Source organism: Heteronotia binoei, chromosome 21 (assembly GCF_032191835.1).
Source record: "Heteronotia binoei isolate CCM8104 ecotype False Entrance Well chromosome 21, APGP_CSIRO_Hbin_v1, whole genome shotgun sequence".
Lineage (NCBI taxonomy): Eukaryota > Metazoa > Chordata > Lepidosauria > Squamata > Gekkonidae > Heteronotia > Heteronotia binoei.
In genome coordinates this window covers 47,446,759-47,471,261 of record NC_083243.1, presented here as the reverse complement: position 1 = coordinate 47,471,261, position 24,503 = coordinate 47,446,759, and the positions used below count along the sequence as shown (strand labels likewise).

The following is a 24,503-nucleotide window of genomic DNA, read 5'->3' as shown; positions in this document are numbered from 1 at the left end:
CAGGAAGCTTATTGAGCACCCATCAGGCTACCATACATGGACCGCATTCAGCCTGAGGGATTTACAAGTCATGCAGAAATTGTCCTTACCAAATTGAAAAGACTTATTATGGGCAAGCATTGAAAGTGCCTGATATTTGAAGGAAGCAAAGTGCTGCCCATATTTCTTGGACTGGAGAAAAGATGAAGACAGCAAGAAACTACTTTGTTCTTTAATACGGTATCTTTTCATGCAAGAATGCCAGTGAATTGAAGGCGTAGTTCTAGAATTTCCAATTACTGCATAATGAAAGCTAGTTAAGAATGGATGTTTTTATCAACTGAAAAATAGAACCAATTAGCAGATTAGAATGGCTAGAATGTCCGTTGCCACCAGTGTTGTTCTTTATTTCTGAATGTTTTTAATCTTGAATGAGCTCCTAAGTAGTACATCCATTTCTTAAATTTGACACACAGCATAATCCAAGAAATGCATATGGGAAGGGAATGGATTAATTTACATCAATAGTATGGTTGATCATTGCCAATCTCAATTATAACACTACAATTTTGCGAATACTGTCCTGAAAGTACTTCATATGTTACTTTCTTATACCGCATTCAGAATAAATCATTCAGCATCATCAAGAAACAGGCCTATATCTTCAGATTTCAGGTTGGGGACAATATGTCTCCACTCTCCCACACTCTGCCTGAAGAGGCAGCAAAGAAATGCTCTAAATAAATATATAAACTCCCAGTATGTAGAAAACTAGCACACACACTCAAGGAAAAGAACCTCATTAGAACTTCCCAAGGCTATTTTTTCTAAGTGCAGAAGAGGCTTTTTACATGTGTACAATGCCATTAGCAATATTTTAGAAAAAAGTTTACTCCAGTTTTTCCTCTGGTAATCCACAGTGGAATGGTCCCTGCAACAGAGGCCTTACTGTGAAATGACAGAATCCCCACAGGACTGAACCACAAGGTTAACCTGAATATGTGGTTCAGTTTCTAGATCTTTTCACCCCCCAGAGTAGAACTGTTCCCAAAAATGGTCTGGGAGGCAAGAAAATGGTAGCCCTTCTATTATTTGCAGGCTGAAGCAGACTGCTGCATCACAGTGTTCCATGAGATGGCTGCCATGCTGGGGTGAAGAAAATCCCCAGCCAACAGCTGCTGTGAACTGCAATTCCATCTGTCCCAACAGAAATTGCCAGCTATGCTGTGGGAAGCAGCCAAAAGGGCCTAGCTATTTTACATCTGTTTGTAACCAACCTGGAAGAAAGAGTTAGCGTGTGCCAATTTTTTCTATCTTTGAAGATAGATAGGTAGACAGACAGATAGATAGATACTAATATGAACCACCAAATGCCTTAAAATATAAGATACCATACCAAGAAATATCTACAGTCTGTAATATCTATGACAGAACACCATGGCATATAAAGATCTGGGAGACTCAAGTTTGAATCCCCACTACGCCATGGAAGCTTGCTGGTAACCTTGAGCCAGTCACACTCACTCGGCTAAACGCTCGGATAAAATGGAAAAAAGGAAAATGATGTAAGCTGCTTTGGGACTTGAAGGTTAGTACCAAAACCTTTAATCCGATCTGGCATTCAATCTAAAGCCAATGAAGCTGGTGGAGCACTGGTTGTATATGTTCTGTCAATGGGGTTCCAGTAAATACCCTCACCGCTGCGTTCTGGACCAGTTCTAGTTTCCGGGTTACTCTCAAAGTTAGCCCTTTGTGAAGCAAGTTACAGTAGCCTAACCTGGAGGTGACCATTGCATGGATTACTGTGGCTAAGTCAGGGCGAGACAGGACCAGTGCCAGTTGCCTGACCTGGCATAGTTGGAAAAAAGCCAGTCTGGCAACATTAGCAATCTGGGCCTCCATCGATAAAGAGGCATCCAGAAACACATCCAAACTCTTGATAGTTGGCACCAATGTTAAAGGTACACTATCAAGAGCTGGGAGCTAGCATCTCAACCCTGGATTCTCCCTACCCAGCCACAGAACCTCTGTCTTTTTGTTTGTTTGTTTTGTGTGTGTCTCTGTGTGTATTTGAGAGAGAGAGAGAGAGTGCTGGAAGTCTACTAGGGGTTTGGAGGATATTCAGAGAGGTGGCTGAATAAAGCCTTCCCCTGTCCTCCCAACTCCTGGTACTCAGAGGAGGTCTCCCATCCAAGTACTTGCCTGAGTCAACCCTGCTCAGCTTCCGAGACTGGGCTTGCCTGGGCTATCCAGGTCAGGGCTAGAACCTCAGTCTTGGATGGATAAACTAGAGACAGTGTTAATGTGCTGGATTAAACAGCAGAGTTGGCCTGACCTGCCTGATGGTCATCAGAGAGTGGCCAAACATCACCTGTGCTTAATATGCAATCTGGGGTCTTGGGCAAGTATCTTGTCTCCATCTGGTCCTGCATTTTGTTTTTAACTAGCCAGATAACTACGAACAAGGCTCCAGGGCAACATCTGCTATGCAGCATTTGGTATTCAGAGGCTTCCCGTGACTAGGTATAAAGGTTCCATTTAGCTGGTATGGTGAGGATTTCACAGGCAGAGATGGGGAGGAACAGTTAGCAGTGGCTGTGGGGGTAGAGGATAGAACAGAGCCAAGATGTTGTTAGAAGAGCTTAGCAGATGGGTGGGGGTAGAGAGTGTATCACTGCCACTTTTGGAAAACACCAGCCACTATTGGAGAAATCACCAGCCACTAAGGAAAAATCATCTCAAATGATACACTTTTGTATGAAGTAATTGTGGCACACTATTCCCAGAACAGATGCCATGAAAAGCTCGAAGTTTCTGGAAAAGAAGGAACCAAACAATGTGGCTGCTTTAAAATAGCCAGTTGGAAACACCAAGCACTAAAATGCAAGATCCCTCTTTCCACACAAAATATAAGTAGAGGGAGGAGGTCTGGGGGATCAAGGAGGGAGCTTCAGCTCCCTCTGCTGGTCTCTTTCTTCACTGGTTCAGAAGATATCCAGAGAGCGCATTCAAAGGGAACCGCCGTGTTGCTTTCTAAAACAAAACACTATTTAAAAAAATTAAAATAAAACTGAGCACAAAAGAATAAAGCCAGATTGCTTTGCTTTTGAAAACATACCAACAGCTTTATTATACAATATGTTCATATGCTGAATGTCAATATAAACATTCTGAAGTAGACATAACACAATCATTCTTTCTTTTCCAAAGCTGGCATAAGACTGAACTTTCTGGAGCAAATGTTATCAGCACGAATGTCCCATCAATTTCTTTGTAGACTAGAACATTTGGTAAATAATACTGTTGGGCATGGTACACAGATTTTCTTTCTGGACAGGCAGGCTTGGATCCAATCACCCACTCACAGAAGGCATGTGGAATCGTCACAATTCCTGTTTTCCTGCAGCCCCATCCAACCCTCCCACAAAGGAATAGTTGAATAGGTTGGAAAGATAGAGGGGCAAGAGCATGGAATCAAATCCTCACTTCAGTAAAGATGCACTTGCAGAAGAGGGCGAATTTCACCCCTTGGCCCTCCTTGTTCCCAGGTCCGGCCCTGCCACTAGGCAAACTAGGCGGTTGCCTAGGGCGCCAAGAGGTAGGGGGCACCAAATTGAGCTCCCCCCTTCCTCGGCAAATGCCAAGTTTGCCTCCTCCTGCCCTTCCCTCTCTGGTCAATTTCAGTGCTGGGGAGCCGGCGCTCTAGTGCTGCACTTCCTGGCGGGCCATCTAAAGCCACCCCCTCCCTGCCGCCGACCACCTGATAAAGACTGCAAACGTGCACTCAAAGTCAGTGCTGATGGGCCGGGCAGCTGGCTGGCCGCAGCAGTAAGGAATGGGCGTGTGCCGCCGCTTCCCACTTCCTGGATGGGAAGGAAGTGGGAGGAGGGATTGGTGGTGCGCGCCCTTTCCTTCCCACTGCGACTGGCCAGCCGCCCGGCCCCACAGTGCTGACTTTGAGTGAGTCTTTCACGTTTGCAGTCTTTATCAGATGTTCAGTGGTGGTGGCTTTAAATGGCCCACTGGGGAGTGCAGCGCTCAAGTGCCGGCTCCCCAGCACTAAAATTGACCAGGGAGGGAGGGAGGAGGTGCAGCTGCGGGGGGTGGGGAGCCGGGGAGCGGCAGCCCCGCTGAGGGGGGGCAATGTGGAGGGGGGACCCGGGAGTTTGTCTAGGGCACCATTCGCCCTTGGGTCACCCCTGCTTGCTCCCACGCCTAACCCCTCACTGCTAATCCCCCACATGAATTCTAGGACACCAGGGATTTACTGCAGGGGTTGGAAGCAGCTGCAGAAATGGACAGCTATGAGGGAAAACTCTGAATCACATGCACGGCATAGTCTGATACAGGACACTGTCTAAAGCTAGTCTCATCTATACATTGGTAGCATGGTAGCATTTCAAGAGCCGAATAACCAGTAGCAGCTCTGCATGACAAGCTGGATACTAAAGCAGATCCTTGCAAAGATAAGACAATATCTGTGTAAACAGTACTTACATTGATGTGGCTCAAGTCCCTGCACTCAAAATGGAAGCTGCCTCACATAAACAGCTTGCTGCACATAACAACCTCCATGTGGGTAGTTCTGTCAGCCACAAAGTACATATAAGATTTAAAGTGCGCCCCACGCTATTCAAATCAATATGAACTAGAAACTTGGGAGTCATACATACCTAACTGGTTAGTTCAGACTCACCTGCCGACCAGCATTATACTTTTGAGTTTACAACCACTCTTACCTGCTGACATAAAACCCTGAAACACTATAGCTCCCCAGCATGTCTATTCACTTCCTGGTAACAGCATACAAATTCTTCTGTCCTTACCCCCTATTTGCATAACTTCTTGAACCCTTTCTTCTTCAACTCCATGTCCTTACACCATTTTACACAGGCCTCTGTCCTCTCAATTTGTTCTTTCCTGCATATTTATCCCACTTCTCCCTCTTTTATAATCCATCCTTCCTAATTAGACACTCACTTTTTCAGCCCTAAATCTAGCAGCACACAGAGCTTTGCTTGGTGTTAAGTTCTTTCTCTCAGACAAAGTGTTAATTTTTCTTCCTGGTCTCTGCTCCTTTTATCAGTTCTACTGTTGCTGAGGCTTTAACACTTCTTGAGTTAGAATGGTTCTGAACATTTCATGACATTGCGGCAAGCAAACCACTGGCTAAACAAGGTAAAGGGCTGAATTTGGTGGTTTCTACTCTGCTTGTTTTTACATAAAGTAAAAATATTAAACATAAACATTAATGCCAGTACTCTATAACTATCTGCTTGTGGATGGGCTTAAGCAATCTTCTGAACAAATGGCATTAGAATACCAGAGCTCCAGGAATGGGGCCCAGGCTTTTTTTCTAGGTATCATTTACTTCTCTATCTGAAGCTCTTTTCCCAGCCTTGCTTCCTGACATTCTTATTCTCCCTTCCTCATTTTGTCTCTGATAAGCCTCATAATACATTTTCTTCAGCCTCTGAGAGCCACAGAGGAGCCCTCCTAGGTCCATGTCTAACTGACTTCAAACAGCTGTCACCAAGCTCTAAAATCACTCACCCTTCTCTCCCTCTCTTATGGGATATGTCTAGGGCTTACTGCTCTGGAGAGGCATCTCATCCAACATTTATGGATTCACGTCTCCCAAAAGCATTTGCTTTGCTACTGCCCTGTATTCTGCAGGCAGGGCCAGTTGGGTTGGGAGTATTGAAAAGCGCTGGTAGGCAAGAACAAGAGGCAAGGTGCCAGAGCTAGCACACAGGCTTGCACAGTTGATCCAGCAAGACAGCTTTCCCAAGCTTCAGTCTAAATAGATTAGGAAGTAATCAGTAAATAGATTAGGAAGTAATTCAACTGCCCTGAGAGCCAGTTTAGTGTAGTGGTTAAGTGTGTGGACTCTTATCTGGGAGACCCGGGTTTGATTCCCCACTCTTTCACTCGCACCTGCTGGAATGGCCTTGGGTTAGCCATAGCTATCACAGGAGTTGTCCTTGAAAGGGCAGCTGCTGTGAGAGCCCTCTCAGCCCCACCCACCTCACAGGGTGTCTGTTGTGGGGGGAGAAGATACAGGAGATTGTAAGCCGCTCTGAGTCTCTGATTCAGAGAGAAGGGTGGGGTATAAATCTGCAGTCGTCTTCTGCTGCTGCTGGCAAGTGCTGATTTCCTGTGGCTGCGCTCTGCTTTGGCCAGGATTCTGCAAAGAATTATTGTTCTCACTGCCTAGTTTTGGGATGGGGGCTGCATGCAGCCAGTTGAACACTTTGCCTCCTCTGGGTCACCTTGGCCCTCCTCAGCTGGTGGCCTGGACACTTTGGGCTCCTCCTCTGAGAACTCTAAGTTGCTGAACTGGTCAGGGGAGTAATGATACCATCTCACTACTACAGTGGAAATGCTGGAAGAGGTCAAGTTCATGGACACTGGATGCTTTCTCCCAAGACTGTTCCCCTCTCCAGTCTATCAGGTATTGGTACAGGACACCAGTGGGCCAGGCAAATCCAGAATCAGCAAGGACTGGTAAAACAGTTATACCCATATTGATTAAGACAGCTGATACGCCACCATACCAACAACCTGGACTATGGGAAAGCTGTGGCTAAGTGGAGGCGGACACCTAAAAATGTAAACAGGCCCTTCCAAAATCAGAAGGTAAGCTGTTGCCTGCAGTCTGACATCAGATAGTGGGGGAGCCCATGTAAGTGGATCACTTGTTGGAGGACAATGTCAGCTGTGGTGTGCATGCACAGGTTCCTTGGCAGGCTATGAAGCAGGCTGTCTTAGTCAGTGTATCCACCGCATCTATGACAGTGATGCATCATCTCAAGGATGATAACTTGGTAATAAAGTCAATTGAGAAGGTGTGCCAGGATCCAGGGGATGCAGACAATGGTTGTAACAAGTCTTTGGACTTGCAAAGCTGATTCTTGGCATGGTGGCAGGCTGAGCAGGTAACCAAATACTAATGTACATCAGCAAGGAGTCTGGGCTACCAGAACTCTCAGGCCATGAGATGTAGGGTCTTGAATACACTGAAGTGCTCAGCTGGTATGGCAGTGTGGCGCAGGTAGAGAATCTGCGCAGTTCTCCTGGGGGAACATAGATCCTTTTCTGAAACAAGTTCTGCTATCCTGAAAATCCCTTTGGGGCTTGTGAGGAGCTGGCTTGTAAGGCTTGCAGCCATGATTGTACCTGGGGATTTTGTTGTTGAAGGACTCAAATCTTCTTGACCTCAATCTCTCTGAAATGGCAGTAAAGTTCTCTGGCCAAAGTACTGGTCCTACGTCTCTTCTAGGACCCAGCAGATGTATTCAGGCTTCCAAGAGAGCATGTTGGCACTCTGATTCTGCAAGCTGGGGATGTATGTTACCTTGACATTGAAATGGGAAAAGAACAATGAACATTAGATCTGGTGCTGGTTCAGTTTACACACACGCTGTAAGAACTCCAGATTCTGGTTGTCTCTTCAAACTTGAATTGGGCCCCTTCCAAGTAATGGCACCATGTTTTCAAGGCCACTCTGATGGTTAGCAGTTCTTTCTCCTAGATGATGTAATTGAGTCCGGTAGGGTTGAGTTTCCTAGGTGCAGGTCTTGAGGGAAGCATTGCTGCAATAATACCGCTCCCACCACAACGTTAGAGGTTTCTGTTTCCAGTATGAATGGCAAGCTGGGATTGGGGTGTGCCAGAACACGGTCAGTGGTAAACAGGTGCATTAGTTGATGGCATGGCTGTTGGGCTCTGACATCCCACATGAATGGTATTTGTCTCCAAAGCAGCTGGGTCTGGGGTGAAGTCACTGCAGAACAATTTGGGATAAAATGTCTGTAATAATTTGCAAATTCTAAGAAAAGCCTTCACATTCTGGGGAATGTGAATTCCAAGACTGCCTTTGTTTTGTATGGGTCCATCCTGAGTCCCTGGCAGGGAGATGATGTGCCTAGGAATTCCATCTTGAGCTTGAGCCATCATGGTGCTGATGTGGCCTTTTCAGAAATGAACACACTTGGAAAGAGTGAAGGGCCAGATATCAGAAGTATATCAGAATGTTGTCTAGATATGTCAGGTCCTAAAACACATCATTCACAAAATGTTGAAAGAACACAGTTGCATTTCATAACCCCAATGGCATCACAATGCACTTGAAGTGGCTGCAATGGGTATACTCATCTCCTTCCCAAAGGTCTATTTTGGTAAACCAGGTCACTCCATGGAGATGGCCAAATAGCTCTGGAATCAGGGGGAGTTGGTACCAGTTGTGTACAGTGATCTAATTCACGGTTCCATAATCACTGCACAATCAGAGCTCTCTAGGCTTCTTTTTTATATTTAATTTGTTTATTTTAATACAACCTAATTCACAGTCTTTCTACAGAGTTAGGTTTCTACAGAGCTAGGACATGTCAACAATAAAGGGAAATTATACTGCACAATAATAGAAAACTTTGAAGAGCAGACTATTAACGCATCTACCTAGTTAAATAATGAAGTAAGAAGAAGACGGCTTAACAGAACTTAAATTTTAAGTGGTTACGAATACAGCAATTCTTTATATATACTATTTGAAGGGAGTATATAATTTATATCAAAAGCTCCATTATTGGTAGTTACAATCCTACAAAACTTGCCAAGCTGTCATCCAAGTCTGAGCTGTTGTTTCCTACCACTCTTTTTTGCCATAATCGTATTTCAGAATACTAGAGCTTGAGGGATGGCGTTTTTTTACAAAGAGGGCTGGAGCAGCCACTGAGGAGACTAAGAGTGGGAAGTAATCAAGCTAAGTTGGCCTGCTTGCAGGTGTTGAGCTCTTGTGGCTGTACTGTGCTTAAGCCAGGATCCTGAAGATAACTATTGTTCTCATTGCCTGGCTCTGGGATGGGGTTGAATGCAGCTAAGGAATTCTGTTGTTGCCATTCCTGAAGAGTGTCCCCTGGTGGGGGGGCGGGCTATAGGTCCAGGTCTGTGTCCTGCCCAATGGAGTCCTGTTGACTATTTCAGGGGTCAGTGGTTAGTCCTCCCTTAAAGGCTCAAGAAGGATGGCCTCTAATGGTGCTGGACCATTGTCAGCAGGTGCTTTGGCTGTGTTAGGGTTTCCGTTGTCTTGGTGGTCCTTCTTGGCTGATGGCCTTGGCACCTCAGGCACTTCTTTTGAGGACTCTGCACCTGAGTTCCTGAACTAATTGGAGGTGCCAGCCCTTCCCAGCCCTTGCTGGAAACTCAGAATGTCAACAAGATGCCTGGTTGGTTGCACCACCTCCACTGTTGTAACCATCGGTTATATTTTGTTAGTTCACCCAGGGTAGAGATCTAAGAAAGAATGCATGTTTCTTACTAATGTGCTCCACCAGACAAGTTTCTTCTAATGCCATAGTCTTGTGTAGTGTCTTCACAATCCTGAGAGTTAATGGAGGTGAATCAGAGAATCTTCCTTTACTGGATGATATAATCCTGATAACTTCTCTCATAAAATAATAGATTAAGGCACTAATCATTTGAGGGGGGGGGACCTACTTTGGTTTTTTGTCTGAACCTGTAAGCTTTTTAGATCCTGAGGAAGGTTGTTAATGTTAGGACATTTTGGAGGATATTAATTCACAGAGTCACTGTAAGTCAGAAGAGAGTTGATGGCACTTAACACACACAAGCCTTTTAGAACCTTGGAGAGAATCTGATGGGAACAATTGTCTTTTTTTCATTACCCAGGGGTACATGGAAAGGGAAATTTTCTGATAAACTCTCTGTTCCTGGCTCCATCTCAGAGTCTTTATCACTGGAGATATTCGCCCTTGACCCATTTAACTGCCAAGCCATATTTGCTGGTCTCTGAGAAGAACTGTCAGCAGTTAGATGGAGGGAGAAGTTTCACTTTGTCCAGAACAGGTGTGGCTGCTGGTAAAGTAAGGTGCCTACCAGAGAAGATTGAAGCACTGTAGGAAAAACACACAATCCTAGCCCTGCTATGATGTTCAGTATAAGTTTCCAGTCTTCACTGCTTACTATGACAGAAGTACATAGGACAGAGAAATCTTTGATTTCCTCCTGCATGCTCAGCCATGAAAGGCCTACCTGTGGAGTGCCTCTGATTCTCATCTCTCTGAAACTGTGAAAGGGGTATAATGGTAGGAGTCCTGACCTGGATGATCCAGGCTAGCCTGATCTTGTCAGATCTTGGAAGTTAAGCAAGGTCAACCTTGGTTCGCATTTGGATGGAAGACCACGAAGGAATTCCAGGGTCATTATTCACAGGAAGGCAATAGCAAACCAGTCTCTCTTAGTTTCACCTCTTGAAAACCCTATGGAATCACCAAAAGTCAACTGTGACTTGATGGCATTTTACACACATATATAATGGTGGGAAATGTGGCTGTAACTTTTGTTTTGGGGCAAATAAAAATTATACGTATTCTGAGAAAAAAACTACCCAGCTCTTTCCCACTTACAAAGAAGAATGTGAGAGGTCAGGGTGGGTGGGTGGTATAGCCACTCACCCTATATACTGCTCAAGAGGACATGGACTAGGAACCTAACTAAAAACTTTAGCACAAACTGCTGGAAAAGATTCTGGATGTTGCTTGCTTCAAAAAACAAAGAAAAGGCAGTCTCTCTGTACTGAAACGAGATGACTGGGAAAGGCAGCCCTCTGTTTCAAGTCTGTCTCTTACCCTCAACTGTAGAACCAAGCATTTTATAACATCAGTATAGCAAACCAGGACACATTTAGGTTTTAATTTTTATTTGAACAACCACCTGCTTTTATTAACAGAGACACTTGAGTCTTATTATCGTGATGAATTCAACTAACTCTAAAGATTTGCTTGTTTTATGCAGTGAGCACAATCCAGGTCTGCTGCTAAACTTCCATATTTTCACAGGCACATAAATTATTCTCAAAGCATCCCATTTGCAGGTTTTTATTTTGCTGTAAATTTGAGTTTAAAATTAAGTTGCACATTTTCTGGTAAAGCAAAGCTATAAAGTTTAATGATCACAGAAACTTAAGAAACTGTGTTTTACTAGGTTCTCTGTTCTCCTGAGATTCTACAGTGTAGTAAATTGAGAACTGCTAGTCTAATTGGCTGAAGACCCTGTTTACCCTTTGGCAGCCTGGCGAGCCCTTAAAGATTACAGCACAAAGCTAATTTTGTCCTGTCTATAGTCAGTGAAAAGAGAGATTAAGAAGGTCCATTAGGGTATTCAGTCAACCTCCAAGACAACACAAGATTGTTCTCTTTTCACAGGACACTTTTCTCATAGCTTTTGCGCAGCTCTTGCTTAAATGATAAGTAATGGACTCAAGAGGCTCCAGAGCTCTCTTTGGCACACAATTCAAATGTATAGTCTCTTAACTCCATAGATCCAGTGGATATTTGTAAGGTGAGGGCTGAATATACTATTTGTCTCTCATGCCCTGAAGAGAGTACAATGCAAACTAGTGTACGTATCAACTGGATCAATACCATATAGGTAGGTACACAGCTACTGATTGGCCAGCAGCGCCCTATGAAGAGTACTAAAGTCATCAACCACTGCCCACTCTGAATGCTGCTGGACAGTCACGAGTTACATTAATTCATTATATCTTTATTTCACCTTTCCCTCAAGGAGCTCAGGTAAGTATATGTGGTACTACCCAGTAAGCTGGTGAGTAGCTTAGGCTGAGTGAAAATGACTGGCCCAAGTTTACCCAGTGAACTTCATGGAGTACAGGGATTTTAACCTGGGTGTTCAGTTCAGGTCCAACATTTTAACCATGATACAGTACTAAATGAAGAAACAAGCAATGCTATTATGCAATGTGTACTGGCTCCTGGGATTTCAATGTAGAAATTACTTTTCATATATATATTCAATTATCATTGTCTCTTCATAATTTGTTTTTAAATGTGCTTTTAATGCTATTGTGTCTATTTTTTAGACTCGTGTAAATTTATGTATCTCTACAGATCCCCTGATAAAGAATAAATGAAATGCATAGGTGATTGCCAAGTCACTTTTTCTTCAGTCTGGCCTCCACCTTACAAGAACTTGTGGGCCTGCAATGAAATTAATGAGCAGTAGTTTTAGAACAGATAAAAGGAAGTACTTCTTCACTGAAAGAGTAATTAACATGTGGAATTCACTATCATAGGAAGTGGTGCTGGCTACAAGTACAGATAGCTTCAAGAGGGGATTAGATAAACATGCGGAGTAGAGGTCCATCTGTGGCTGTTAGCCACAAGGTATAGATGGAGCACTATGTTTGGAGCAGTTGATACTACGTATTCTTGGTGCTTGGGGAGGGGGAAACAGTGAGAGGGTCCCACTGGTGGACCTCCTGATGCCACCTGGGTTTTGGCCACTGTGAAGAGTTGGTTTTGTATCCTGCCCTTCACTACCTGAAGGAGTCTTAGAGTGGCTTATAATCACCTTCCCTTCCTCTCCCCACAACAGATAACCCTGTGAGGTAGGTGGGGCTGAGAGAGTTCTGAGAGAACTGTAACTGCCCCAATGTCACCCAGCTGACTGAGGAGTGGGGAATCAAACTTAGTTCTCTAGAATACAGTCTGCTGCTCTTAACAACTACACCACACTGGCAGTTAACCACGACACAATATTGTTCACATGCTGTGTGGCTGCTTTTGCCTTCCTTGGGTCTGTGCTTCCAAAGGTGGCTGAAGAGTGCAGGAGGTGGCTGAAGAGTGCAGCTGGCCTACAGGAGTACAATGGGAGATGTAGTTCAAGAAATAGAGCATTAGACTGTCAAAAGATTTAAAGGTGATAACCAGCACTCAGAACTGGGCTTGGAAGCAAACAGGCACACTGAAAGCTGATGGAGCACTGGAGTTATGTTTCCAAATGGCTGACTCCATAAAGAACTCTTGCTATCATATTTTGTACTAAATGAAGGTTCCTTGTAGTCTTCAAAGGCAGTCCTATGCACAGTATGCTAAACTAGTCCAATTGAGCACTGTGGATCAGTGTGGCCAAACTGGCAATCTAAGTATGGGCTTAGTTTATGAGCTAGATGTAACTAAAAGAGGGTGCTCCTAATAACACCTCTGATCTATCTATCCATCAACAAGATTAGAACCAAGAACACCCTAAATTCTTAAATGGGGAACCAATACTAGCCAAACGCTCTGCCTTGTCTGGATTAAGCTTAACGTTGTTTGGCCTCCTCCACTTGATGATAATCTTGGTCAAAGGTTTAACATAAACACAACTCTTGTTTCTTGCCAACTGTACCTTTTATTCCAAACATGGATCCTAGCTGCTCCACCAAAAAGATCAACTATCACTGATAGATTTAATAGTATCAACAACAACAGGTTTCTCATAGCCAATTTCAGCTAGAGTTCAACATCTAAGAACAATGTTCAATCCTGGTCTGAAGCCATGTTAAAATGGGTAACAGGATTTTAACACTGCAAAAATAATAACTACAGGTTGGATGAAATGCAGTGAACATTTATGTTGCTCAGGTCCCATCCATACACAAGGGCTCTTTACCTATCAGTCCTGCAACCAATAATTACCACCAGCTGCACAGCTGCCAATAGCATGGGCTGCATCTAAGAGAGGGCAAACTGAGTGATTTGATGGTGCCATTTAACCATCACCTGGGAGGGTATTAATTTCTCTACTACACATGTTGCAAAAGCAGCAAATGGAAATTTACCTACCATTGGCTCAGTGTTAAAGCCAGGTGATGAGCAAGAATGGGATGAACTGAACTAGTGTAGGGTGCGGCAGTTGAACACAGTAAGCTTTATGATTGCTGAGTGAGTGTATGTGAGTGAAAGACTGAGAGGATTACCCAAAATTACCCAGTTGACTTTATAGATCAGAACAGGTTAAGAGTTTGTGGGTGCTCATGGGCATGGCCTTGCTCTTTGAAAAGCAGACTGGCATGCTGATCAGGAGCACCATCAATGCCTAAAGTCAAGAGCTTGGGGGTGCTACTGGAGCCCACATTGGCTATGGAGGCCCAGATAGCAGCCACTGTGAGATCCACCTTTTTCCATCTTAGGCGGGCACGACAGTTGGCACCCTTCCTAGAGCACAGCGACTTAGCAACAGTGATTCATGCAATGGTCACCTCGAGACTAGACTACTGTAATGCCCTCTACATGGGGCTGCCCATGTCTCGAATCCAGAAGCTGCAGCTGGTGCAGAATGCTGCAGCCAGGCTGTTACTGGATCTCTCTATTCGGGATCATGTGCAGCCAGGGCTGCGGAGACTGCATTGGCTGCCAATAGTGTTCTGGATTTGCTACAAGGTGCTGGTTATTACCTTTAAAGACCTATATGGCTGAGGACCTGTCTACCTTAGGGACCGTCTCTCCCCATACATTCCCCAGAGGGTACGTAGATCTGGATCACAAAACCTATTAGAAATCCCCAGGCCGAGGGAGGCGAGATTGAAGGCTACCAGAGAGCGAGCCTTCTCTATTGCGGCCCCCCACTGGTGGAACCAACTCCCAGATGATGGTAGAGCCTTGCGGGATCTTGCCCAATTCTGCAAGGCCTGCAAAACAACATTATTTCAAATGGCCTTCAACTAAAGTACAGAGTTGCTCAACAGCATGGTATGGAACTTAGCACCAAAACTGTTGTTTTAAAATTGTTTAAGACTTTAAATTGCAATTGTTAATTTTAACTAATATTATTGTAACTGTTTTTACTGCTTTATGGTTTTATTGTTTTATTGTTGATATTTAATGTTGTTAGCTGCCCTGAGCCTGCTTCGATGGGGAGGGTGGGATATAAATGCGAAAAATAAATAAATAAATAAACTGCATCTGATTCCTCAACTCACTCATTACGTAGATTCAGGTGAACTAGCCATGTTGATCTACGCTTCTGTAACATCATGTTTAGATTACTGCAAAGTGCTCTGTGTGGGGCTGCCCTTGAAGAGACCCTAGAAATTACAGCTGCACTAGAATGCAGCAGCCTGACTATTTCATGGGTTAGCAGCTGGGAACGTTATATGCCCATATTGATACACTGGCTACCCGTCTGTTTCCAAGTTCAATTCTGGTTATGACCTTTAAAAGCCCTTCATAACTTGGGACTTATATATTTGAAAGACCGTCTGTTTCCATGTGTCCCAGTACTCCAGCTATGGTTGTCAGGCAGCCATCTGTTGGCTATCCCACCACTTAGAGTGGTCTGTCAGGCATCAACCAGAGCCTGGGCCTTTCTCATCATGGCTCCAGCTCTGCGGAATGGGCTCCCTGAAGAGGTGAGGGGGGCCCTCCTTGGAGTTCTTCTGGAGGTTCTGCAAGGCCTACTTATTTTGCCAGCACTTTTGAAGGGGCTTCAATGGCAGGCATCTTTTAAGGAGGGGGAAGAGATTTTGGGTTTACTGGGGTTTTTTGTTTTGTAAGCTGACTTGAATTTACTATAATAAAGGAAGTTATTTTAATAACAACTTAATAAATAAATAAAAATAAATGTAAATAACTCTGATAATCCAGTGTGAAGTTGCTCTAATCTGTAGACTTTCTAAGAACTTTGGGACACTTAAGAATTGATAAATATTTTAATGCATTATTTGTCAATGATTTTTTCACAGGTAGCACTATAGGTTGGATGAAATGCAATGAACATTTAAGATGTCAACAAGGCCAGGAGGTGCAAACAGTGAAAGACCAGGGTCTCCAGTATCCTGGGAAGGTGCTTTTGCAGAGGGGAAAAAGTGAAAAGGGCAGTTTACTTGAGGATGCAGTGAAGGGGGGGTGGGGTGGGCTCCCTCTGGGTGCCCTGCCCCCCCCCCAGGAAAGTGCATGCGCAATACTTCGCCTCTCCTTTCCCGGTGTAGTGAACGCTGCGTGGTCACTGTCTGGCTATGCCTGGCAGATGGTCACTGCAATGGCCTCTCCTACATTACTGCATCCGTGGCAACACCTTCTCGCTGGTCCCCCCCCCCCCCGTTTTCACACAGTTTGCCACGTCATGATGCGGCCGAATGTCCGGCGGTATAACCGGATGGGCAGGATGGGCTCACCAACCTCGCCAGCCAAGAGAAGGAAAACTCTAACATCAAGCCCGGGCAGACAGAGCTCGTTAATGTAGCATCTACCACCTGGAGGACTCACTGCCGGCGTCCCGGCTTACTGAGCCATGGCAGATGACCCCATGGTGAAAGGGTGGAGCCAGTACTGCGCACACTGCGCTTCACCTAAAAATTCCTCTGCGCAGGCCTGAAGGGTATCCACATCCACAACCCACAACATACCAAGTCCTGCAGCGATGGGCAAGGGGCGAAATGGCAGGTGGAAGATGCCACTGGAAGCCGCAGTCCCGATCCTGCATGTAGGCGGTTCAGGGTATTGGTCGCCTGATGCTGACCCAGAGACGAAAGCATTTTTCAGCAGCCTGAATGACCAAGCAGCCTTATTTAGGGACAGCACTGCTTGCTCCGTATGGAGAGGGGCCTAGAAAAGGTGGCCTAAAAAAAGCTCGTCTCCTCCCCCCTGCCAGTTGGCTAGCCACGGTCAACGGGCATCGTTACTTGCGGTCAAAAAATAACAACAAAGAAAAGGCATGCACCTGCCTCACAAAGTGTGCAAAGACTAAAGCTTGCATGTTGGAACATCAGAACCATGCTTGACACAGTAGATAGTGGTCGCCCTGAACAACGCTCTGCTCTAGTTGCCCACGAACTTCTCAGGTTGAATATCGACATAGCAGCTCTCAGTGAGGTCCGTTTCCCTGAGGAAGGTAGTCTTTTAGAACACGGTGCTGGCTATACCCTCTACTGGTCGGGTAAGTCAAAGGCTGAGAGCCGCCTTTCTGGCGTTGGCTTCATGGTCAAGAATTCCATTGCCTCTAAACTCAAAAACCTACCAACAGGTCACTCAGATCGCATCATGTCTATGCGCCTCCCACTTCAAAACAAGCAGCACTCTTCAGTGTGTATGCCCCAACCCTTCAAGCAGATTCTGCAGAAAAGAACAAGTTCTATGCTGATCTACGCTACCTCGTACGGAAGACCCCTACAGAGGACAAGGTGATCTTCCTTGGTGACTTCAATGCCAGAGTAGGTAAAGACTCAGAAGCCTGTTAAGGAATACTTGGCAAACACGGCATTGGCAACTGCAATGATAACGGGCGCCTCCTGCTAGAATTCTGCACGGAGCATCAGCTCACCATTACCAACACTATCTTCCAGCAGAAGAACAGTCTGAAGACAACCTGGATGCACCCACAGTCCAAGCATTGGCACCTTATTGACTACATTCTGGTGCGCCAGAGAGACCTTTGAGATGTCTTACACACCCGAGTAATGCCCAGTGCAGAATGTCATACGGATCATCATCTTGTACGCTGCAACCTCCGTCTTCACTTTAAATCTACACCCAGGAGAGGCGGTATCCCCCGGAGGAAGTTTCAGGTTGGCAGCCTTTTAAGTCAGCTGAAGTTAAAGCTGCCTTCCAGGCAAAACTCCAGACAAGAATTGAGGACCCCAGTTGCCTCACAGATCCTTCTTCAGAAGCACTCTGGGAACACCTAAAAACTACTATCCTGTTGACCTCTGAAGAAGTCCTCGGGTTCTCCACAAGGAAGAACAAGGACTGATTCGACGAGAACAATCAAGAGATCCAAGAATTACTGGCGAAAAAGAGATCTGCCTACCAAGCACATCTTGCTCAGCCCTCCTGTCCCGGGAAAAAAACAACCTTTCGCACTGTATGTAGCAACCTCCAGCGCAAGCTTCGAGACATTCAGAACGAGTGGTGGACCAAGCTTGCAGAGAGAACCCAGCTGTGTGCAGACACTGGTGATTTAAGAGGGTTCTACGAAGTCCTGAAGGCAGTATATGGCCCATCATATCAGGCTCAGAGTCCCTTGCATAGTGCAGACGGCCAAGTGCTCCTCACAGACAAGGCATCCATACTGAACCAGTGGTCGGAGTATTTTCAGGTTCTCTTCAGTGCCAATCGCGTAGTTCAAGATTCAGCAATCCACCTCACCCCACTTCAACCAGTGAAAACAGAGTTGGATGAGATCCCCACCCTAGAAGAGACTGTTAAAGCCATCAAGCAACTGAAAAGTGGCAAGGCAGCGGGAGTTGATGGAATCCCACCAGAGATCTGGAAGCATGGGGGCATAGTACTACATAGCACACTTCACAAAGTACTTGTCACCTGCTGGGAACAAGGCAAACTACCACAGGACTTTCGCGATGCAATCATCATTACTCTACATAAGAACAAAGGGGAAAAGTCAGATTGCTCCAACTACTGGGAGATAACCCTGCTCTCCATCGCAGGCAAAATCCTTGCTAGAATACTCCTGAACAGACTGGTGCCCACCATTGCAGAAGAACTCCTCCCAGAGAGCCAGTGGGGCTTCAGAGCTAACAGGAGCACCACCGACATGGTATTTGTTCTCAGGCAGCTCTAAGAGAAATGCAGGGAACAGAACATGGGTCTATATGTGACTTTTGTAAACCTTACCAAAGCTTTTGATACCATTAGCAGGAATGGCCTGTGGCAAATCTTGGAACGTTTAGGATATCCCCCAAGGTTCCTCAGTATGGTCATCCAGCTACATGAAGACCACCGAGGCCAAGTTAGACAATGCAACGATCTCTCAGAGCCCTTCCCAATAGGCACAGGCGTAAAGCAAGGCTGTGTTCTCGCGCCAACTCTCTTTACGATCTTCTTTAGCATGATGCTTCAAAGAGCCACAGTACATTTAGATGACGACGATGGTGTCTATATCCGCTATCGCACCAATGGCAGCCTGTTCAACCTGAGGCGACTAAAGGCCCACTCCAAGACAATGGAAAAACTTATCCGAGAGCTACTGTTTGCTGATGCTGCTGCACTTGTCTCCCACTCGGTATCAGCTCTGCAGCATATGACGTCCTGCTTTGCAGAGGCTGCCAAGCTATTCAGCCTAGAAGTTAGTCTGAATAAGACAGAAGTTCTCCACCAGTTTGCACCCCAGGAAGATTATCACCCTCCTTGCATCACTGTGGGTGAATCAGTTTTGAAGACAGTCCAGCAGTTAAGCTACCTGGGGTGCATCATCTCCTCAGATGCCAAGATCGACAAGGAGATTGACAATAGACTGGCAAAGGCAAACCGTGCATTTGGCCGACTGCATAAAAGGGTGTGGAGCAACAAGCATCTGAAAAAAGGCACAAAGATCAATGTTTACAAAGCGGTTGTGATGACAACCCTCATCTACGGCTCCGAATCGTGGGTTTTATACCGTCATCACCTGCGATTCCTTGAGCGCTTTCATCAGCGCTGCCTTTGCACCATCCTCAACATCCACTGGAGTGACTTTGTGACCAACACTGAAGTCCTCAAGCGGGCGGAGGTTACAAGCGTCGAGGCATTGCTGTTGAAGACGCAGCTGCGCTGGGCAGGGCATATCTCCAGGATGGAAAACCACCGCCTTCCCAAGATTGCCCTGTATGGCGAACTTTCCACTGGCCATCGAAATAGAGGGGCACCAAAGAAGAGGTACAAGGACTCCTTGAAGAAATCCCTTGGTACCTGTTGCATTAACCATCACCAGTGGTCTGACCTAGCCTCAGATCGCAAAGCATGGAGGCACACCATCCACCAGGCTGTCTCTTCCTTTGAGAACGCACGCATAGCTGGTCTTGAGGACAAAAGGAGATTGAGGAAGAATCGTACTGCTACAGCACCAGCCCCAAATCAGACTTTTCCCTGCAGCCACTGTGGCCGGACCTGCCTGTCCCGCATTGGTCTTGTCAGCCACCAGCGAGCCTGCAGCAGACGTGGACTACTGCACCTTTCTTAAATCTTCGTTCACGAAGTCAAGCAGAGAGAGAGAGAGAGAGAGAGCAGTGAAGGGGGAGTCAGGAAGGATATTGGAGAGGGTGCCCAGGAGCATCTTTTGGCTACTCAGTCACAAACTCAATAAACCACTAACAAGAGAGGTCAGACCCCAAAATTACAGACTTCAAGGGCAATGACACTATTAGTAGTAAGCACACCTATAAGAACACAAACTTTGACAGATCAAAACTGGCTTAGCAGCTGAGAGTGGAATTTTTATGTGACCAGACTTCAGCAAAATCTGTGATGACTCAGAATTAATTCTCATCGAGAAGCATAGCAAATGGCATAAGATGGTAACTTGTAGGAGTGTGCATTCAACATAAACATAAATTGAGCCAACCCCCCCAGAAAAATACATTACCAGCGTTTCCCAGGTATTATTTAAGCCAAATACAGATCAGAGTATCTGTTCAGTTACCAGTACAGCTGAGCCTGTATAGTATATTCAGCTATACCACTGGGTTCCTCTTGTAAACCAAGCTGCAAGAGGAACCAGCCCAGGACTGGCTGGGGTGGTGGGAAATGTGACCTCCATGCTACCTCAAGTGGGGCTGGCTCCTCTTGCAGCTTGGTTTAAACTATGGGTATCTGATGAAGTGTGCATGCACATGAAAGCTTATACCTAGAATTAAGCTTTGCTGGTCTTGAAGGTGCCACTGCACTCACACTTTGTTCTAGAACTATCATCTGTTCAAGTACAAGATAAGGGGAAACTGAATAGACAGTACTTCTGATTTAGCTGTGAGAATGAGTAAAAAAATGAAAATATGTAAATCCATTGGGAATCATAAATTGTATTACTGACTACATTCAAATATCACAAGCAAACATGTTGATGATGAGAACAAGCCTTGGAAATTCATGGATCCACCCAATCCATTCCCTTCCCACTCTTGCCCTTATGGTTGGTTGAAAAATAGAAAATTGGTTCCAGACAAACTATGATTCATCATGATGTCTGCAATGCAGCAAAGAACAAGCTGCAGAAACTTTCTCTTGTGTACAAACCAGATCCCCAAACTACAATTTAATCCTAATTTGTAGGCAAGTGAATACATCATATTTGATTGTTTAACCTGACTTGGACATCCCAACAACCCATGGTTTTCTGGGAACTACGATGATTTCAGTTTCCCAGCTGTGAGTAAAGGGAGGAGGGAAGAGGAGGGAAGTACATAAACCTAACAAATTTCAGAGGCTTATTCTCATCTGAATACAGCCATCCCTTCCAAGACTGAGGAAGTAACTGTACTGGCTCCATCATACATTCAGCTCTGGGCAGCGCTGAAACAGAAGTAAATTAAGAGCTTACAAGGGTCAGCTATGTTAGAAGGAGTAACTGCAGCAATGACATATAGTCTAGGAGATGAATCATGAGAGTGGGATTTGTTTAGCAAATCCTAAACAAAAACAAATTAAGGGGAGAATGGTTGACCAATTTCAAAATTTTAAAGAGATGTCAAAAAGAGTGAAATAGGGAGATTAAGTATGTACTTCAAAATCATAATGCAAAATATTCAGATAATATTTTCCTAAATACTAAAAAGCCTTCATATACATAAGAGAAGCCATGTTGGATCAGGCCAATGGCCCATTCAGTCCAACACTCTGTGTCACACAATGGCCAAAAAGCCCAAGTTCCATCAGGAGGTCCATTAGTGGAGCCAGGACACTAGAAGCCCTCACACCATTGCCCCTCCCAAGCACCAAGTATACAGAGCATCACTTGTCCCAGACAGAGAGTTCCAACAATATGCTGTAGCTAAGAGCCACTAATGGACCTCTGCTCCATATGTTTATCATAACTTCATTAATCCTTGCAATAGCCCAGTAAGGTAAAACACAGACTTGTATCAACCATCCATGCATTAAAGGTACACAGTATACCTCATTCCTGTAGCTCCTTTCAACCTCTGGAAACCTGATTTCCCAGGTCACTGGATCAATGGAAAAGCCATCTGGGCAAAGGGACTGGGGCTCAGAGGGGCTGTGGTTCAGTGGTAGATCACCTGCTTGGCATGCAGAAGGTGCTAGGTTCAATCCCCAGCATCTCCAGTTAAAAGGACCAGGCAACAGGTGATGTAAAAGACCCCAACCTGATACTCTGGAGAGCTGCTGCCAGTCTGAGTAGACAATATTGACCTTGACAGATGGATGGTCTGATTCAGTATAAGGCAGCTTCATGTGTATGGTATATGAGATGGAACTGCCCTCTCCCCTCACTGGTGCAGGACTTGCAGAAAAAGGAGGAGGAGCAATTTCACCCTTTTGTCCTTCATGCCTCAAGCACCTTCACCAGTTCAGTTATTCCTCCAAAACAGTTCAGTGACTCTAGGAATGATCTTACTAGGGATCAGGAGTTGCAGGAATGGAGAGGAATATGGGAAAACTGTGCCTTCCACACATGGCTGTTGGGGTACAGGCCAGTATTAGGATTGAAGTGCTTTGGTAACTAAATTAACTGTTTAAAACCAAGCTCCTGAACTCTTGAAAATAAAAGATCTGGAGTCTTCTCCTGAGTTGCCTCATGCAATTGAGCTTCAGAGACATGTTATTGATGTGGCCATGGCTTCTCCGCAGAGTGTTCCCCTGGCAAAAGGAAACATTGTAGAAGGAGGATACTGTGAACCCCATTTTGCAGAGCTCCTTGGGATGTGTTTGTCCCACGGATGTGCCATGGTCCGGTGCAGGGCCTATATTGTCTTTGTCCCCTCTTTCCAAGTGTTCTACACTAGATGGTCATGGGTTGGTGTACATGCAATCATCAACATCATGGGTTGGCTGCTACTACCTCTGGCTGTCTAAAGGGCATCAGCAGCATTCCACCCTATGAGTGAGTGAGTGAGTTATGGTGAGGTTACTATAGAACTGCTATGCCCATCACACTTTGTGACTGGGTCTTTTTTGGTGCATATTTCTTGTCTGCTAAGCAAGAATAAATACCAACTAACAGTGTGGGGTGGCCTGTAGTTTAGAATTGGGCTGTAAAAGTCATGTTTTCTTTGTTAGGATGTTTGAGAACATCAAAGATTTCAGGTTTTCACGGCTGGTAACATCATTAGGGTTTGTAGAATCTTTCGGGCTCAAGTGCCGTGTTCTACTGGATATTTACAAACACCAGCACAATTTTAACAGAAAGGAAGAAGGCATTTTCATCCACCAATCTTGGTACCCAGCTCTGCAAAACACCCTACAGACTATAAATTGCAGAAAGTCTCAGAACAACCAGCACATTCCACAGAACAATCAGCACAGTCAACAACCATCTTCCTTATCTTCACACCCCTTCCAACCCTACCAGCAATTAACACAGAACAATGGTCACATTCAACAGCCAGTTTCCTTATCACTACCCTTCCAGGAAGCCCCACCAAACAATGGGCATATCCACAAACCAATTGCCCTTTCATCACACCCTCTCCAGCCTAGAAATAGCAGCTCTCCAGCAGCCCTGGCCCCACTCAATGCACAGCAGCCAAGAAGGTCAGAGTGCCTGCTCCGGCTGCAATGCCACTGAGGATGTTCTCCGCAGCTGAGAATGAAACGTCTGGAAGGAAAACTTTCTCCAGTAGAACACGGCACTTGAGCCCGAAAGATTCTACAAACCCTAATTTGAGAACATCCTTTGTTAGTTTGAGAACTGATAGCTGGTTGAAGGCTTGCTGAGTGCTGATGAACTCTATTCATTATAAACTGCATACTGAAGCATACCTGTTTCTCACTCCCAGCTTCATAGGATGTTCACCTTTTTCTCTGCACTACCACAGGCCTCTCTATTGGTTTTTCCTGCCCAGAAAAATCTGATGGGCAGTATGTACTATTTATACTCTCCCACAGTAATTTCTTTTCTTCCTGCAGAAAAATGTTGTCTATTCAGTTATTAGTACCTTCCACCTACCAATATATATCAACATGAAGTAAGCAATATAAAAATAGTCTCTTCCAAAATAGCCACACTAAATACAACCTTGGTTGTTTGGGGAAAGACCTCTTTTTGCTGATGGGATGGATCTGCTGTCCGTAGGGCATGGGAAGACATGGTGTGAGTTTCAGTTGTGGCTACAGAATGTGAAGATCAGGCAGACTGCAATTACAAAAACCTTACAGGAAATGCTGCAAGATGGTTATGTTGCCTGCATTATCTAATTATTGGCAGGCAAACAGCAACAACCACTCACCCATATTTAACTGCTGAACTATCATTGTGAAACCACAGTATGGTTCATGAAACAGAACACAGACAATTCTAGCTGGTTGTGATGTTCAACATACATATAATCTTCAAAGGTTAAAAGGTAGGACCAAAGAAGCGTTTTATCAAGACCCTGCTCTGATGGCTACATCTCTTCAGGGTCCCATGCCTTCTCATCCTTGCTCTCTCAGATGCTTCAAACCGGAGTTATCAGGGACTGGACCTGAGATCTAATTTATTAATTTATATCCCACTTTTCTTCCACCTTGGAACTCTGATGCTTAAAAAGCATTAGCAGATAGTCTCCTATTCAGGCATCAAGAGTCCCTGAACTGCTTTGCTTTAGTAGCCTCTTTGCCTGGGGCACTATAAGAACATTTACCTCCAGAAGCCAGTTGCTGCCACAGAGGACAGAGAGCTCCAGTCAAGGCTGAGGGAAAACTAGACACACAGCCCAGCACTGCTCTATGACTGCTGCCCTTTGTCTGAGGAAAAGGACTGAGACTCACTTGACCCATGTCACTTGAGATTTT

At 45.1% G+C, this 24,503-nt stretch overlaps 1 protein-coding gene across 5 annotated transcripts in view; it reads right to left on the bottom strand.

Annotated features, from left to right (window-relative positions):
• Positions 1 to 24,503, bottom strand: part of CEP128 (centrosomal protein 128) — a 323,574-nt gene that overhangs the window by 68,487 nt on the left and 230,584 nt on the right. The window lies entirely within an intron of this gene.